Source organism: Phyllostomus discolor, chromosome 2, assembly GCF_004126475.2.
Source record: "Phyllostomus discolor isolate MPI-MPIP mPhyDis1 chromosome 2, mPhyDis1.pri.v3, whole genome shotgun sequence".
Classification (NCBI taxonomy): domain Eukaryota; kingdom Metazoa; phylum Chordata; class Mammalia; order Chiroptera; family Phyllostomidae; genus Phyllostomus; species Phyllostomus discolor.
Window position 1 is genome coordinate 51,869,935 of NC_040904.2, and position 18,655 is coordinate 51,888,589.

The following is an 18,655-nucleotide window of genomic DNA, read 5'->3' on the forward strand; positions in this document are numbered from 1 at the left end:
CTTATTCAGATCAGCTTCCCTCACCACACAGTATAATATAGCTACCCAGTTACTCTCCAGCACTTCATGGTATTTTAAATCTCTGCAAGCCATTATCTCTACCTGATATTTTTCTTATTTTTTTTAGGAACTGTTACTAGAATGTAAATTTCACAAGGCAGTGCTTAGGTCTGTTCATTGCTGTAATTCTGGCACACAGTAAAAGAGTTCCTGGCACATAGTGGGCTCACACATATTTTTACGTGAACAAATGTTTCAGATTACATCATAGGAATTCCAATCTAAGGAAGTAGATTGAAATATCATTAGACTGGTAAACAGAGAGGCCAATAATGACTATGATAGGCTGTTAGCCTCTGGTGGAGCTTAACAAACATCCAGTCAAACATCATTTTGCAGACCAAAAAAAAAACTGAGATCTTAAGAGAATTCTCAAATAGAAACACTTGGAAAGCATAGGGAAAGCAATGATCTCCTTGCAAAGTCATACTTCACTCTTTAATCAATGAGAAATTTATCTTGGCAATAAATTGTAACCTCAAGTATTATTTGTCTTTATTCCTTTACCATAGGATTTGTCACTTACCATAGGATTTTAGAGGGAGGAGGATGCTGTCAAGAATTTTGAGTGAAGGAACGAATGAAGATAATCTGGTCCTGCATTTCTTTCACAACTTGAAACTAGCACACCTCCAACGAAGCAAGCTCTACCTCCTGGGGAAGCCTGTTCCATTTGCAGACAGCCCTATTGATAGTTACACCATGGGCCAGACATTGGACTTGAGCACCCTCTCACTCAACACATGCACGCCCACACAGAAACACTTCCCTTTCTACCAGAACAATGCCGTTTGCTGCTGTGAAAACAACATAAGATCAATATGAATATATTGATCTTCCATTAGAAGTTGACATCTAAGCAAGGGCATGTGTAAATAAAAGTTATTTTGAAAATCACTGTCTTACTGATCTTTCTTGTTGGGAATGCCTGAAATCTTTTTCATGTAATGGAAGTAGAAGAAAAGTATGCTATAGAACAATAGTTACCATGCTTTTTTAGAATGAGGAGCCCTTTCTTAATACTGCTGGTAACAGATAAGTTGTTAAAACCACTTTGGGAAGCAGTTTTGCATTTTATAATAAGGCTGAACAAACACACATTGTGTGATCCTGCAATTTCACTTATATCTTCTCTACAGAAATGTGCATATATGTGCACCAAGAGATGCAAAGAAAGAAAAATTCAAAGCTGGAAACAATCTAAAAGCCCAGCAACAATGAAATTGGCTTTAAAAAAAGTATAGTCTTACAAAAGAGTATAGTCTTACATTAGAATATTCTGACACAATAAAAATGAAAAAATAAGAATTTTATGCAATAATATGAATATATCTTACAAATATAAGCAGGAGAAGCAAAACATAAAAGAATATAATCAATGTGATTACAATATATGCACTTCAAAAATCTTGTTATTAGATTTCTATACAAATTTAGAAAAGAATACTTAAAGACATAAAAAAAATCATTGCAAATGTCAGGTGAGAGGTTACCTCTGGGTTGGAGGATGGCAGCAAAGGTAAATGTAGTTAGGGAGGGCCCCAGGAAAAGCTCAGGAGTGCTAGCAGTGTTCTCTCTTCAACTCAGGCAATGAGCAGAAAAGTTTTGATTTATTAATACACTGTTTAAACATATTTTTGCACATTTACATGACAACTCAAAACTGCCACATATTATCAAATGACATACTACTACTTTCTGCTTGTGGGGTCTACACCAGTGCTTGTTGGGCACATAAGTCCTTGAACCCATAAGCAATCAACCTAAGACTTACCTAGAGTCATGGCCTACAGGTTTGCAAGCACTGGCTTGGAGATAAGGAAGCCTGGGTTCTAGTCTGAACTCTGGTTCTATTAAACAATCCCTTTCCCCCCTTTGAGCCTCAGTTTCTCCATCTGCAATAGAGAGGGTTGAAGTGTATGACCTCTTGAGTCCCTCTAAATTTTAACACCCATAGCTCCCATAACAATAGAAACCTCCCAAACATCACCTAAGTGACAGCCTACAGTCCACTAATGGGTGCACATCAAAGGTCATAAACATGCATGGAGATGCCTGCCTCCACTTCAAAGGCCATGTCCAAATGGCCTTTACTCAAGTGTCAACTTTTTTTTTAAGGAAAAAACAAGTGGTCTCTATTGCATCATTTGTGAAAATTGGTGTTAATACAGTGTGTAGGCCACCTGTTTGAGAGTTATTAGACAGGCCCCTCTGAAAGACTGAGAATGCCACATTCAGGAAGTCCCATGCCTGAACCCAAGAAGGGGTTCTAGCCCATCATTGTGTGACTCCCTGGCCACTATGCCATTTTTATCAACTGAGTGTCAGCACCTCCCAGGTGACAAGGCCACCGGATTCATTTCCATAGCTAATGTTTAGATTTGAGAATGGCCTTGGGGATGGCTTCGCATATTCTATAAGATAAGAAGATCAAGCCAACATGTATGATTCTGGTTTTCAAGGGTAGAAAAGGAGCCTTTTAATCTGCTTGAGAATTTTAAGCAAATGAACAGAGTAGCAGATGGTAAAATTAGAATAAGTGATAGGGAAATGGTGACGTACTGTATTTTGCTGTGTATAATGCACACTTTTTGCCCAATTTTTTTGAGGGGAAAATAAAGATGCACATTATACATGTGTAGTACCTGAAATACCTTGTATCTGTTCTTGGGTTTTGTAATTATTTGTTACATAAAATTTCTTGTACCATAATATATTTGAAAATAAATGCTAAAATACCTTTATAACACAAAACACAAGTATTTAAACATAAATAAATAAATAAATAATTGAATTAAACAATTAAAACAAAAGATTGTTTCCCTGAAAGTTTGGGCCCAAAGCGTGGGTGGGCATTATACACAGCAAAATATGGTACTAAGAATAGAAAATTTGGAGAACAGTGGGCCATAAGGAAGACCAGAATTTCTACATTTTTCAAATATCTGGCATGCCACCCCCAGACAAGGTAATTCAGGACACAAAATGCTGGGCTAAATTGTTATGCCATAACCTCAGAGGGGTTTTATGATTTATTATTACAGAAGTAATACATACACATTTAAAGATTAAAATATTAAAATACAAATCAAAACTTTACATTCTCACAACCCAGAGATCAGCAAAATCAACGACTTTACTCATTATATTTTTTCTTTTACTGAAAGGAACCCATGCGATGAATGCTATTTTACAATCTGCTTTTTCATTCAATGGCTTCCATTTTCCAGGTCAGTGAGTTTTTATCTCAACTAACAGCCAAATCATATTCAGGTTTCAGCAATGGATCCACTTATATCTACAACTGTTTATATATATATAAAATATATAACATCAATATATTTAATAATACTGTACATTTCACAATAAGTGTCTTACACTCCTATATGATTATTATTATACTTTTGCTGATTCTGTTAATATAGCTCTTTCCCTATTTCTTCCAGTCATTCTGTAAGGGTCCATATCCCCGGAGCTACGTCCCTGCTGATTTCATTTTGTCACACAAAAATGACAAATGACCTAATCACCACCTGTTCTTTCACTTTTTAAGTAGTAACATTTACACCACAGGGGAATGTTCTTTTAAAAATCTAAGGTTTTTTATTTATAAAGAACATCATTTCTCCATGGATTTGTATATCAAACCATGACATTGTGCACCTTAAACTCATACAATGTTATATGTGAATTATATGCCAATAAAGCAAAAAATATATAGCCTATGAGCAAAAAACTTAATTTTTGTTTTATTTTGCATTCTAAAAATTTTGTTGTATGATTTTATGTCAATTTAAGTTTGACTCTAAGCCAAATAAAAGGGATTTTCTTAGCACAGTGCTTCCAAATTTTTTCACTTAATGGCACCCATATTCTGACAGTATTTGCATATGGCAGATCAGTAAAAAGATGAGACCATTTAAATCTGGAAGGATCAATACTTTGACATTCCTAGAAAGACCTTGGCAACACAGCTGTAAAACCCCAGGGCCATCCGTGGAGCTCCAGTTGAGCAGACTTGCCTTATCCTATATGTATAGCAAAACACTATCTTTCTCTTCCCTTATTTTGCTCAATCTAATCAGAGTCATTATCTAGCGAAGTTGCACCTAAAATTAGTATGTCCTAATACTACTCACTGTTCCTAGAATATTCTATCTAATCTCCCAGTATGTCTTTATTCAGCAGTTTATTTGTTTTTACTTTTGTGTTTGCTTTGCAAATGCCGCCCTAATAAATTTTTTTTGCATTTTTTCTTTTTTTTTAAATTTTATTTTAATCTTTGTTCAGGCACAGTTTTCTGTCCTTTACTCCCATCCCAGCCCAACCACCTATCTCTCCCCACCTCCCTCCTGTTTCCACCACCCCCCCCAGTTTTTGTCCATGTGTCCTTTATATTTGTTCCTGTAAACCCTTCCCATTCTTCCCTGAAGTTCCCCTGAAATTCCCTCCCCTCTCCCTTCTGGTCACTGTCAGCCTGTTCTCTATTTCAGTGCCCTAATAATTTTTAAAAGAGCTATTTATTTAAAATTTTATGAAGCCTCCTCAGTCCAAGTTAATCTCAAGTTTACCCACACCCTTCTCATTCTCTGAATCACCACCACCACTATACATCCAGTTATATAACACAAAAATCTAAAAATTCCTTTTAATATTCCCCTCCCCCTCTCTCAACATCAAATTAGTTCAAGGTCTATTCATTGTGCCCCCTTGGTATTTTTCAAATTGATCTCCTTTGATATATCCCTGATACTATTACCTGTTTAGTTCAACCTGTATTCTCTGTAGCATTGCTGCAAGGGCCACAGTTTCCAGGCCCATCTCAGTCTACATTGTTGTCCACACTGCTACAGAGTTACCTTTATAAAATGATATTCAATTTCAGTTCCTTATAGAGTGACCAACAGTCCTGGTTTGTCCAGGACTGAGGGGTTTCTTAGGATGTGGGTTGTCAGTGCTAATGCCCAAAAAGTCCAGGCACACCAGGATTGTTTGTCCTGTACTTAAAACACGTAAATCCCTTTAGAAGGACAAGACAAGTTTTTGCTCATCTTCCCCCCACTACATCAGCCTCAACTCTGTTTTCCTAGCCCCACTCCATCACACACATGCCCTGGGCACCAGCTTCGCCAAGATACCTTTCAGTTCTCTAAATGGAATGTGCTTTGTTCCTTTACATCTCAGTACATTTGTCCATTATGCCTCCCTAATTTGGAATGTCCTTTGCCTTATCAAGGTTTTAGTAACCCCCTACTTATTCATCTCACTTCTTTACTATTGGCACCTTTTCACTGAAGTCATCCAGGAACTGGCTGTGTTCTTGTGCACCTTGCATATACTCCTGTGAGAGCACTCGCCCACCGAACTCTAATCTCCACCAGATACTGAGCTCTAGGGCTTTTCTTTATACATCTAATACCTAGCATGGGGCTCACATATGATAAGTGCTTAATAAATGAAGAATGAAGGAAGAAGGAAGGGAGAAGGGGACCTCATTTCCCTAGATCAGTTTGCCTTCTATGTAGAATTTATAGGTATTTGAGTTAGTTGAATAAAATATTTGCTTTCCTGAATATACTGTTAGCTCCTTGAGGTGAAGAACCCAGCTCTACCTATTTCCACAGCATCCACACTGCAGAGACTCATTACATTTGTTCAACTGAAATAGTCTGGCTATTATCAAGGACAGAAAAGTGGGGTGACCTGAAGGTGTCTGTTGGGGGACAAGTCAAGAGAGCCTGTGAGGATAGTAAGTGTGGTCCAGAGGTGATAACTGAGTGCTGCCCCTTCCTAAGCGTGACTGCCATGTATTTATCTTTACAGCAATTACATTTTTTTTCTTAGATGGAAACCTCTTTGCTGATAAATAAATAGAAGTGTAGAGAGCTGAGATGATCTATCTGTTGATAAATTAAGCACTGGAAACTGTTGAAGCAGCTCTACCCTCAACTGGGTTCTCTGCCTATTGAAAAAAAAAGATTCCTTGCTCAGTGATCATAAAGCCCCTATATGCAAGCCATAACTAAATATCTACACCAATGTGCCTAAATGAGAGACTACCAACCACACACACCAGAATCACATAAGCATTTTGGGGGCTACTACCCCAAATTCCTAAAGATATGGCCAGAGGGTGAAGGCATTTCCAGATCAGTATCCCAGCTGATTCTATGCACACTGGCATTTGGGAACTGCTGATCAATATAGTGGAAAAGACTCACCCTTTGGACAAGTAATATTTCTTCCGTTAAATAAGTATTATAATGATAACCACCTCATAGGGTTGATGTGAAAATTATATAATATGTTGCCTATAAAGCACTTACACAATACCTGATGTAGGGCAGGTTTTCAGTATATATTGTATTAAGCAATTCTGTTTCTAGACTTTGGGTTTCTGGATAAAAGAACATACCTTTTTCATCATTATAGTGACCTTGGCATTTTAGCACCCAGTATAAGAACTTAACAATAATAGGCCCAGTATAAGAACTTAACAATAATTTGTAATTCAACAAATTGAATTACATTGAACTTTGATCTTGAATAAGGTTGGAGGAAAAACTGAAAACAGAATGTCATGTTTTTACTTAAGTTGGCCAAGATCTTTGACATATGCCGAAAGCTGGTCTGAGGGAGTTACAAGGGCATTCTTATACAATGCTGGCAGAAGCCTTCCACAAAGCACAAACTTTCTGGAAAGCAATTTAGCCAATTTGCTAAATGTCTTAAAAGGGCTTATAATTTTCACTATGGTAATACAATTATTATTTCTAGGAATCTCTCTTAAGAAAATAATATGAAGTGAAAAGGTAAACTTCTATGGGTGTTTTTATGCACAAGTATAAAATATACTTAGGCACTGGAAAGAACTTAAGTGTCTGTCTGGCTAAGGCAGTTAAGGAGAATGGTTAGGGAAATACCACACCACCCCAAAAATGGCATATCATTTAGTCATCAAATTGAAGTTTACAATAAAATTTTAATGATATGGGGAAATATTTATAATGCATTAAGTGAATAAAAATGTTTTAGTTTGAGCCCAATAACATAAAAAAAAATTACAGGAAAAAAGGGAGCAGAAAATACACAAAATGTTAGCAAAAAATAAGGTGATATTTATTTCTTGGTAGTTTTTTATGCTTTCAAAAATTTATACAATAGAATAGATTTTAAAATAGAGCCAAAAAGTAATACTGATTTTAAAAGCATATAAGACTTTCACTTCTAGAAACATGGAGTAAGCTTATTTTTTACTCTTTTTCTCAATAAATTCAACTAAAATCCCTAGATATTATATAGAAAAAGAAAACATTAAAAGACTCCACATGATGAAGAAAAGGTGGATTGGCTATGGAACTTGGCAACTAAGGAATTAATGACATAGTAGTGAATTCCCTGGTTTGGGAGGGTTGTTTTGGGGGTTTTGGGGTGGGGGTTGTTTGTTGTTTTTTTTTCCTCATCTATGGCTTAAAGTAGAATAAGCTGTCGAACCTGAAAACAAGGGCAGACAACACACACACACACACACACACACAGCCTTATCTGTCTAGCAGATGAACAAGAAAGGGTTCAAAGTTCACACACAAAAATGTGGCTCCACCCCAACTCTACCAGTAAGTGGGGAGTTCAGACTGCTCTCCTTATCATATTGTAAAGAGGCACCTCAACCCACTGCAAGGATGATGTCAGAGAAGTCTAAGTAGGCATCTGGGACTTTTACTTCCACCAAGCAGCAATTAGCACCCTTCCCCCTGTAGTGTCAGTGGAAACCGTGTGGAGCCTGATCTGCACTCCCAGCCAGCAGTAACAAAGTTCCTTCACCCCCACCCCATGCCCAGGTGTTGTCAAAGGAAACCTAGTGGAGAGTCAAGACTTTTTACTACCACCTAATAATAACAAGACCCCATCCCAAGGCATCAGTGAGACCATGTCGGGAGTAGTGAGGCACTCCCAATCCTCCAAGTCAGAAAGGTATGATTGAGATATGATTGGAAAGCTGGCACTCCAACTCAACCAGCAATAATGAAGAGCCTTCCCCTCCTCAAGTGTCAGCAGAGGTTCAGTGGTCAACCTGGATTTTCACCACCAACAGACGGTAAGAGGTGGTGCCCTGCTCTTACTCTGTCGGAGCATTGTCAACAAAGACCAGTCAATACAATCCAGAGTCCTATAATAATACCTAATTACAGAATACCTTAAAGTACCCAGGTTTTAACTTGTGAATAGTCTTACCAAGCACAAGAAATCTTAAACTGAATGAAAAAAAATAGTCAATAGATGATAAAAGATAAAAGAGATGTAAGAATTATCTGATAAGGACTTTAAAGCACCCATCATATAAATGCTCTAACGAATCACATTTAAAACAAATAAAAATATAAAATATTTCAACAAAGCAATAGCAAATATAAAGTAGGACCAAAAGGAAACTTTAAAACTGAGTAATCACAATTATTGTTTTAAAAGTCAATTGATGGGCTGAATAGTAGAATAGAAGGACAGGAAAGGGTCAGTGAAATGAAAGCCAGAACAGTAAAAATTGCTCAATCTAAATTACAGAGAGAAAAGAGTGAAAAAATGTTGAACAGAGCCTATGAAACTATGAGAAAACATCATATTATTGGAATCCTGGAAGGAGAAGAGAAAGAAGGCATGACTAAAAACATACTCAATAGCTGAAATTTCCAAATTTTGGCCAAAAACATACACCTGCAAATTCAAGAACTTGAGCAAACCCTAAGCAGAATAAACCCAAAGAAGTCCACAGAAATAAATACATGTATAATAATCAAACTTGTAAAAACTAAAGACAAAGAAAAAAGTCTTGAAAGCAACCAAAATATAGTAACACCTACCTCTAAAGGGAAAAACAACTTGAATGATTGCAGATTTGTCATCAGAAAGTATAAAGGCCAGAAGGAAGTAGTACACATTTCAGGAGCTAAAAGGAAAGACCTGTCAATGTAGAATCTTATGTCCAGTGAATACATTCTTCAAGAATAAAAGGGAAATCAAGATGTTCAAATGAAAAAAAAAATTAAGAGAACATGTTGCCAAAACACCAACCCTAAATAAATGACAAATAAAATATTTTCTAAAGATAAAATAAATAAATAAAAGAAGAAAACTGGGAATATCATGAAAAAGAGAGAAATAATGATAAACAGGAACAATAGTAAACAGACTTTGCTTCTCCTCTTGTGTTTTCTAAATTACATTTGACGGTTGAAGCTAAAATTATAATACTGATATGGTTCCAAATGTATACAGAATATTTAAGACAACTATAAACAAAGATGAGTAAAAGGATAAAAAGTTGAATATTCTTTACTTGATCTGATAAAGAGAGAACACTAGTAAAGTGTGGCAAGTTATGCATATACAGTGTAGTACTTAACCACTAAAAAGCAATACAAAGAGAAACACTCATACACGGTATCCATAAATCAAAATGGAATTCTAAAAACTGTCTAAGTAGACAGTTTTTAGACATAAAAGAATAAGAAGAAGACATAAAACAGAAAACAGAGAGACAAAAACAGAAAGAACAAAACAAAAAATAAAATGGCAGACATATGCTCTCACATATCAATAATTACATGAATTTTAAATGGTCTAAACACATCAATTAAAGACCAAGACCATCCAAGTGGATTAAAAAACATGACCCAACTATATGCAATCTACAAAGACTTGCTTTAATGTAACAATGTAAGCAAGTTGAAATTTTTTTAAAGATTTTATTTATTTATTTTTAGAGAGGGAAGGGAGGGAGGTAGAGAGAGAGAAACATCAATGTGCAGTTGCTGGGGGTTATGGCCTGCAACCCAGGCATGTACCCTGGCTGGCAATCAAACCTGCGACACTTTGGTTCGCAGCCTGCACTCAATCCACTGGGCTATGCCAGCTAGGGCTAGCAAGTTGAAATTTAAAAAAATTTTAATAACAGTTTCAATATTATTCAAGTGTACAGCATAGTAGTTAGACAATCATATACCTCATAAAGTGTTCCCCTGAAGTTTCCAGTACCCAAATGGCAGCATACATAATCATTGCAATATTATTAGCTATATTTTCTATTAAGCAGGTTGAAATTTAAAATGGAAAAAGATGTATTAGAGAAACATTTGTCAAAAGAAGGCAGAGTGGCTATATCAATACCAGGTAGATAGACCTTAGAACAAAGAAAATTACTAGAAACATAGAAGGATATTATATAATGATAAAAATTCAATCCACCAAGAAAACAGAGAAATACTAAATGTATACACATCAAACAATAGAGCTGAAGAACATGTAAAACAAAAACCAATAGAACTAAAAGGAAAAATAGAAAAATCCACAATTATAGTTGAAGACTTTAACACCCCTCTCTTAATAATTCATTGAACAGTCAAACAGAAAATTAGCAAAGATATTTTAAAAACCTCAAAAACATCATCAACAGGTTCAAATTGGTATTTATAGAACACTTCACCCAACTAAAGCAGAATACACATTCCTTTCAATTGCTCATAGAATACATCCCAAGGTAGACCATATTCTGGGCAATAAAACAAATCTCAACGAATTTAAAAGAATTAAAATCAAGCCCTGGCTGGCGTAGCTCAGTGGATTGAGTGCGGGCTGGGAACCAAAGTGTCCCAGGTTCGATTCCCAGCCAGGGTACATTCCTGGGTTGCAGGCCATAACCCCCAGCAACCGAACATTGATGTCTCTCTCTCCCCTTCCCCCCTTCCCTCTCTAAACATAAATAAATAAAATCTTTAAAAAAAAAAAAAAAAAAAAAAAAAAAAAAAAAGAATTAAAATCATTCACGTTGTCCTCTAACCACAATGGAATAAAACTGAGCAGTATTAAGATAAATATAACAGGAAAATGTGCAAACATTTGAAAACTAAACAACATGCTTCTAAATCATTCATGGGCCCAAGGGGAAGATTCAAGGAAAAATTTTAAAATACCTTTAAGTGAATGAAAATGAAAGCACAACCTATCGAAAATTCTGAAACACAGCTCAAACACTGCTGGAAGTGAAATTTTTATTGTAGAAGAGGAAATTCCCAATGTTTTAATCTAGGTTCCCATGTCAAGAACCTAGAAAAAGAGGAGCAAAAAAAATTCAAAGCAGGCAGAACAAAGAGAATAATAAAGAATAGAAATAAATAAAATTATTAACAGAAAAACAATAGAGCTCATTCTCTGAAAAGATCGATGAAATTGACAAACTTCTAGCAAGGCTGAGAGGGAAAAAAAGGGAGAATATGCAGATTATTAATTAATATTAGGAATAAAGACATCAAAACAAGAGAAAATACTACGAATAGCTACACACAGAAATTTGACAACTTAGATTAAATGAACCAATTCTTGGAAAGACACAACCTACCACCACTCACTCTAAATGAATTAAATAATTTGGATAACCTTATAACAATTTTTTTAAAATCAGATTCATACTTTTTAAGTTCTTTTTTGAAAAAAAGAGAAATCTGTAGTAATTGAATGATCAATTCTTCACAATCACTCTGAGAAAATTGAACAGGTTGGAACATTTCCCAATTCATTTTATGAGGCTAGTGTTACCCTGATAACAAACTACACAGACAGTACAAAAAAAGAAGGAAGGAGGCAATGCAGGGAGAGAGGAAGGGAGGAAACTGTAGACTACTATCCCTCAAGAATACAGAAGCAAAAGTGCTCAATGAAATATTGGCAAATAAAATTCAGCAATATGTCAAAAGAATTATGCACCATTATCAAGCAGTATTTATCCCAGGGATGTGAGGCTACTTCACATTCAGAATTCAATGAAACCCACCAGACTGAAGAATATAATCACATCATTTTATAAACGGATGCAGAAACAATATTTGACAAAATTTCACACCCCTTCATGATAAAAACTCTCAGAGAAATAGGAATGAAGGGAACTGCCACTTGACATGGAGCATCTTTTAAAACTACAGGTAACATTATAGTTAATGATGAAAGACTAAATGTTCCCTTAAGATCAGGAACAAGACAAGAATGTCCATTCTCGCTACTCTTATTCAATATCACATGGGAGTTGTAGCACAACAAGAAAAAGAAAAAATAGCACACAGAAATAAAACTTTCTACTTGCACATGATACAATTTCTATATAGAAAATCCCAAAGAATCTACAAAATAACTTTTAAAAATTATAAGTGAGTTTATCATGGTCACAAATACAAAATAAACATACAAAGATCAATTGTACATACATATACCAGTAATGAACATATTAATACCAAAGTAAAAATACAAAACATTTACAACCACTTAAAATTGAAATACTTAGGTGCAAATCTAGCAAAACACATACAGGACTTACATGTTGAAAACTACAAAATGCTGATGAAGGAAATTAAAGATTGAAATACATGGAAAGATGTGACATGTTCATGGTTCAGAAAACTCAGCATAGTAGAGATTTCATTTGATACACAGATTTAATATAATTTCTATCAAAATCTCAGTAAGATGTTTTATAGATATGTATAAGATTATTCTAAAATTTATATGGAAAAGTAAATGAACTATAATAGCTAAAACAACTTTGAAAAATAAGATAAAGAGGGAGCAACCATTCTGCCTGATTTCAAAACATTATATAATTATAGAGACTTTAATCAAGACTGGGCAGATCAGCACATAGATTAACTTAACAGACAAGAACCCAAGAAATAATTCTACATAATCATGCCCAACAGATTTTTGACAAATGTGCAAAAATAATTCAGTTAAAAAATAGGTTCTTCAATAAATGGTGGTGAAGCTATTGGACATCCATAGCCAAAATAAATAAATAAATAAATAAACCCTCAAACTAAGTTTCACACTTTATATACAAAAATTAATTCACAATACATTGCACACTTAAATGTGAAACATAAAACTTTAAGAAAAAAAGTAGGAAAAATCTTGAAACCTAGGACAAACCAAAGAGCTTTTAGACTTGACATCAAAGTCACTATCTTAATAGGAAAAAAATGGTAAGTAGGGTTTCATAAAAATTTAAAACTTTTGGTCTGTGAAAGAGCCTATAAAAAGGAGTTATCAACTGGAAGAAAATATTTGCAAGCCACATACCCAACAAAAGACTAGTATATAGAATATATAAAGAATTCATTCTAAACTCAGTAAAAAAAAATCTGTTAGATAATTGACAAAAGATATGAAGATACAGATGGCAAATAAGACACTAAAAGATGTTCAAAGTCATTACCTGTTAGGGAAATGCAAACTAAAACCACAATAAGATATTAGTACATGCCTATCAAAATGATTAAAATAAAAAATAGTGACAAAAGCAAATGCTGGCGAGGACGTGGAGAGCCTGGATTACTCATACATTGCTAATGGAAATGTAAAATGGCACAGCCATTCTAGAAAACATTTTGGTAATTAAAAAAAAAACCTAAACATGTAAGTACCATACAACCCAGTTATTGTTCTTCTGAGTATTTATCCCAGAAAACTGAAAACTTATATGTATGCAAAAAGCTATATACAAATGTTTTTGGTAGCTTTATTCACCATAGCCAAATACTGAAACAACTCAGATGTCCTTCAGTAGGCAAATGGTTAAATAAATCATGGCATCATGCTATACTATGGAACACTACTCAACAAGAAATAGTAACGAACTACTCATATACACAACAACCTGGATCAATCTCCAGAGAATCATGCTGAATTAAAAAAAGACAATCTCAAAATTTACATACTGTATAATTAAATTTATATGATGTTCTTGAGAAATAGAGAGTAGATTAGTGGTTGTCAGGACTTAAAGAAAAGGTGCAGGTAGAAAGAAAATGGAATGACTATAAAAAAGCAAAATGAAGGATCCTTGTGGTGATGGAAATATCTCTACCTTGTACCGCAGACAGTTTCTTGCTAGTGATATTGTACCATAGTTTTGCAAGTTATTACCAATAGGAGAAGATGGGGAAAGGGTACACAGAATCTCTGTGTATATTATACCTTACAACTGTATGTATACATACTTATGATTATCTTTACCAAAAAAATAACTTTAAAAAAGAATGTGTCAGAGAAGATTATCTCTGAATGTTTTTGTATATTTAAAAATCCCACGATTCCGGGGGAGAGGGTTCCAAGGAGTCACTGGCTCCAGGTTATAAACGGTTGCACTGTTTTCAGCAGGTGAAGTTTCTATGGACCTGGACTCCGATGTTCTCGATGGTCTGTGAAACAGCCTAGACTCTGGACCACAGGCTCTGGACAACATCAAAATGAAGTATGCAACTGAGTATGTGAAAAGGAGGTATGTAACTAAATCAGACAGAGCCTACAGATCTATATCTATTTAGAGATGGGGAAAAAAACAGAGGCCAGACAAGGGAAAATTCCTCACACAAAATGAATAGTTAGTGAAAGAACCCACATTAAGAAGATTCCAGGCCAGTCCGCAAATATTTGCTGACCTGACAGCCTGTACAAACCCTTAAACACCACACAGCCCTGGTCTTTTCAGAACACCATGAAACTGACACCGGTGGACAAAAATACTGGGACAGTCCTAACAAGTAACATTTTATCATGGCGATAAAGGAAAAGTTTAAAAAAGAAGAAATGAGGCCAGAAAGAAAAGATAAAGAGCAAAGGTCAACCAACTTTTCCTGTAAAGTACCAGATAGAAAATATTTTCAGCTTTGCGGGCCTTACAGCTACTGGGCTCTGCTGCTGTTGAGCAAAAGCCGCCAGAGGCAATCTGTAAGCAAATGCAGGGAGCTGTTGTAAAAAAAAAAACACTTTATTTACAAAACAATCAGTGGGCCAGATTTCACACACAATGCACAGTTTGCAGACCCTGCCATAGAGAAACAACAAAAGCATTTAGTGTCTGCACCTGTAGTGATGGCACCTACCTGATGGGGTTACTGTGAATTTAAAGTTAAGTATCACACGAGAATACTTATCCATGAGCACAGGACTCTGTAAGTGGTCAATAAATGTTAATTATTACTCTTATTATACAAGAATCATTGTGATCAGAGACAATTGATCTGGGTCTGAACGGACAGGTCTGAACTCCTTATCATCAACCACCTTTGAAACAGAGTAAGTGGCTGCTGTCCTTCCTCCTGGTAGATGTCCCTGTAAAATCCCAGAGTCCCTGTGGATTTCAAAAATGAATCACACTAAGAGAGGGCGGCTTCTTTAAACTCTTGCAGAAGATATCTTTCTAAGGCTTTCCGAGGTAAATTTACAAGAACTATGCCGCATGAAGCATGGTTGAAGAAACAGAGCATGCTTCGCTGGAGAACACCTGCCTCGAGGGGTGGAGATGGGGACACGCGAGAACAAGGTGTGTCTGAGTTCTAGAAATGGAAGCCTGATTTTTGACAGGTGACCCAAAAAAGGCAAAAGAAATAAGACTAACAAAGTCAAGTTAATTGAATCATATTTCAGTTCAACACAAGGAGGAAATTTTTAAATAGTCAACTCTGTCTTATAAATGATTTAGCTTATGATGGATTTCTTCCCCAGGGGCATTTTGGGAAAGGGGCAAATATGTATCCTTTCAGGCCTCTGGTTTTATTTTGCTCGTTAGTTCATTTTATTCATTAGATTCCCCTTATAGATGAGAGAATATGGTGTTTGTCTTTCACCAACAGGCTAATATGAAAAATGGAATAGACCGGCAGTGACCAGAGGGCCAAGGGAGGGTGATGATGGTGGAAAGAGGGGGAAGGGACTAGTCAAAGAACATGCACGAATGACCAAGGACATGGACACAGTGTGGGATTGGCTGTTGGAGTTGGGGGTGGGCTGGGCAGAGGAGAGCAAAAGGGGGGAAATCGAGACAACTCTAACAGAATAACAATAAAAAAATTAAGAATAAAAATAAAAAAGAGATGTGGAAACAGAAAAAAATCGTATCCCTTCATAGAAATGCCTCATTAGTCCTTGTCGCTACTGCCGAGACAAGTATTGAACCGATGTGGCCTCACAAATGTGTAGACACCCAAAGGCCACAAAACACACTCTGTTTAAAAAAGTCCCTCCAAACTTATACAAAACCCAGACAAGATTTATATGCAGAGATGTTCACTGCAATATTATTAGTAGTAGTAAATAGAAAGCAATTTATGTATATAACAAGGTAATCATTGAAGAATATTATATAGCCATTAAAGTTATATTTATGAAGTGTTTTTAATAACACAGGGAAATATATATGAAATAATATGAAGTGAAGAGAAGCAACATAAAATTATGCAGTATGACTTCAAATTTAATTGAAAAATGGTGAGGCATAAACCAAAAAGACTGGGAGATAAATGTATCAAATAAAACACTGCTGGTACTTGCCGTGGGCGAGAGCATCGTTGTGATTCTTCTTCTACTTCTATACTGTACACACTTTAATCATTAACTATGTTTCAATTTTCAAACCAGAAAGTTAATATATTGTTCTAAAAAGTCCTTTTCTACCTCTTCACAGATATCTGAAATATCAGCAGGAAAGCTCTATCTTTTGCATTCTTTCTTGCAAAGAAAGTCACCTGGGGAACTTGACCACCTCAAGCATTGTTGGTTCAGTTTAGTTAAACTATTATTTGTTTACTATCAGGTTGAATTCTGTTTGTGTGTTTGTCCACTTGTACTTTTGTTCAGACCACCCAGTTGCCATTTATCTCACCCCAGGTAACAGTGTCCAACACCCAGTTTTCTTGTCCAACCACCCCCTTCACCATCCTCAGTGGCTGTGACTCTGGTCCCAACTCGAGGAGTGAGAATGGCACTAGGAGTATTTTGCTGAGACTTTTGAAAGAAAAGCAAATTATTTTTTCCAGTGGCATAGCACACAGGGGTGTGTAACCCTAGTTATCAAAGGGCCCCGTGTAAAATCTGAGAATAAAACCAGTGTGACCAAACTGACAAAGGTCAGTTACTTCTAAGTAGGAAATCCTCTCGCAGGGCACAAGCAAAAATACATTTACACTGGATGAAGGATAGAAGCAAAAACCCTTTTCCACTTATTATCCTGAAACCAGGATTCTATCAAATCAAGCCTAAGTAACTGCTAGGGGAGGGGCAGGAAGCTCCACCTCAGGCCAATTACAGATACTACAGCAGTGGCTGCATGTCACGGAGAGGATGAGCAGGAAGATGATAAAGAGGATGAACACAAAGATGATAAAGACCACTCCCCAGATCTCTGATCCAAGAGACCTCCCATGACTAAGCCGGAGAGTGGCAACAGATACCTCTCTCTCCCCACAGTAGAAGCCAGCACTGAGTGACAGCCAAGAAGGCCACCACTGGGGGAGGGGCTAGAACACGAGCAGAGAGCACTTCTGTGACACAGGCATGCGTGGATGGCTGAAAACTGAAGGGGTATCCAGGCCATCTGATTCTGGCACCTGTGCTCCTAGTCACTTCCCCCAAAAGATCAGAGAGCTCTGACTTCTATAAAATGAGATCTGGGTGTTTCGTTTCTCAAAGCTCAAAATAGGAGTCCAAACTATAAAACAGCTGCTAAACTAACTCACCCTGTCTTGGGCTCAACTAGGAGTAGAAATAGTAATAGTGCTGGCTGAAGCGGTGGCAGTATGGTGGTGAGGGTAACAGTGGCGGCAGCAATGGTTGCAGTGTGGTGTAGTACTAGTGGTGGTGGTTGCAGCAAAGGGGGTAATGGTAGCAGTATTGGCAGTGGGAGTGAGTGCAGTAGCAGTAGCAGCGGTGATAGTGTCTTTGCTAGTGGAAGCAGAAAGCCGCATTGAAAGGCCTGAGGTAGTATTAGAGTTAGGGCAAGAGCCTTGGAGTCAACTGGCCATGGCTCAGGTTCTGTTTTTGCTAACTCTTAGCTTCCAGATTTAGATAAACTATATAATTTCTCAGTGGTTCCTTTTGTAAAATTGGGACCAACAACTCCATTGAGTCAAAAAATAGAAAAAAACTCATAATATTTTGCACAAAAATCTTCAAGTCACCTTATCAGAAACGTATTAAGTAACTTCAGTGTTACACGCAAGACACAGTTCCTGCAAATAATAACTCACAATCAGCTGAGGGAGAAAGATAGACACAGGACTCTACTATAAAACCTAGTGAAAATAGCTGAGGTAGGCTTTCAAATCTACTCCAGACAAGGAAGTAATTAACCGTGGCCCAGGAGTTCCCAGATGGCTTAATGAAGGGAGTCAGGCTTGAAGTGGTTCCTGACAGATGAGTGAAACTCTGATGGGCAGGTATCAGCATGAAGACATCTGGCAGAGGAAGTCTGTAATATATTCTGGCAAGAGCAAGCAGGTCCCATTTGGGTAGTTGGAGAAGATGGGAAGTAGAAAAGTATCTCTTGGAATTGGCCCAAGGAAAAACCCACACAGGGCGGCTTGGCCTCTGATTCGAAAGATCCTTAAGCTTGGTGGTTGAAAGAGCAAAGTTGAAAGAGAGCAAAGTTGTAGGTAAATGTGTGCCATAAAGATTAACCTACTTTTCCATCAAAAAGCATATAGAAACCACCATTCACATCTACCCAAACTCAACTCTTGTGAACTGAGTTCTGAGACTTTTTTCTAAGACTTGAGTA

The 18,655-nt window shown here is 36.5% G+C and overlaps 1 protein-coding gene across 1 annotated transcript in view; it reads right to left on the bottom strand.

The window, feature by feature from the left end:
• Positions 1–18,655, bottom strand: part of ATP13A4 (ATPase 13A4) — a 116,281-nt gene that overhangs the window by 88,681 nt on the left and 8,945 nt on the right. The window lies entirely within an intron of this gene.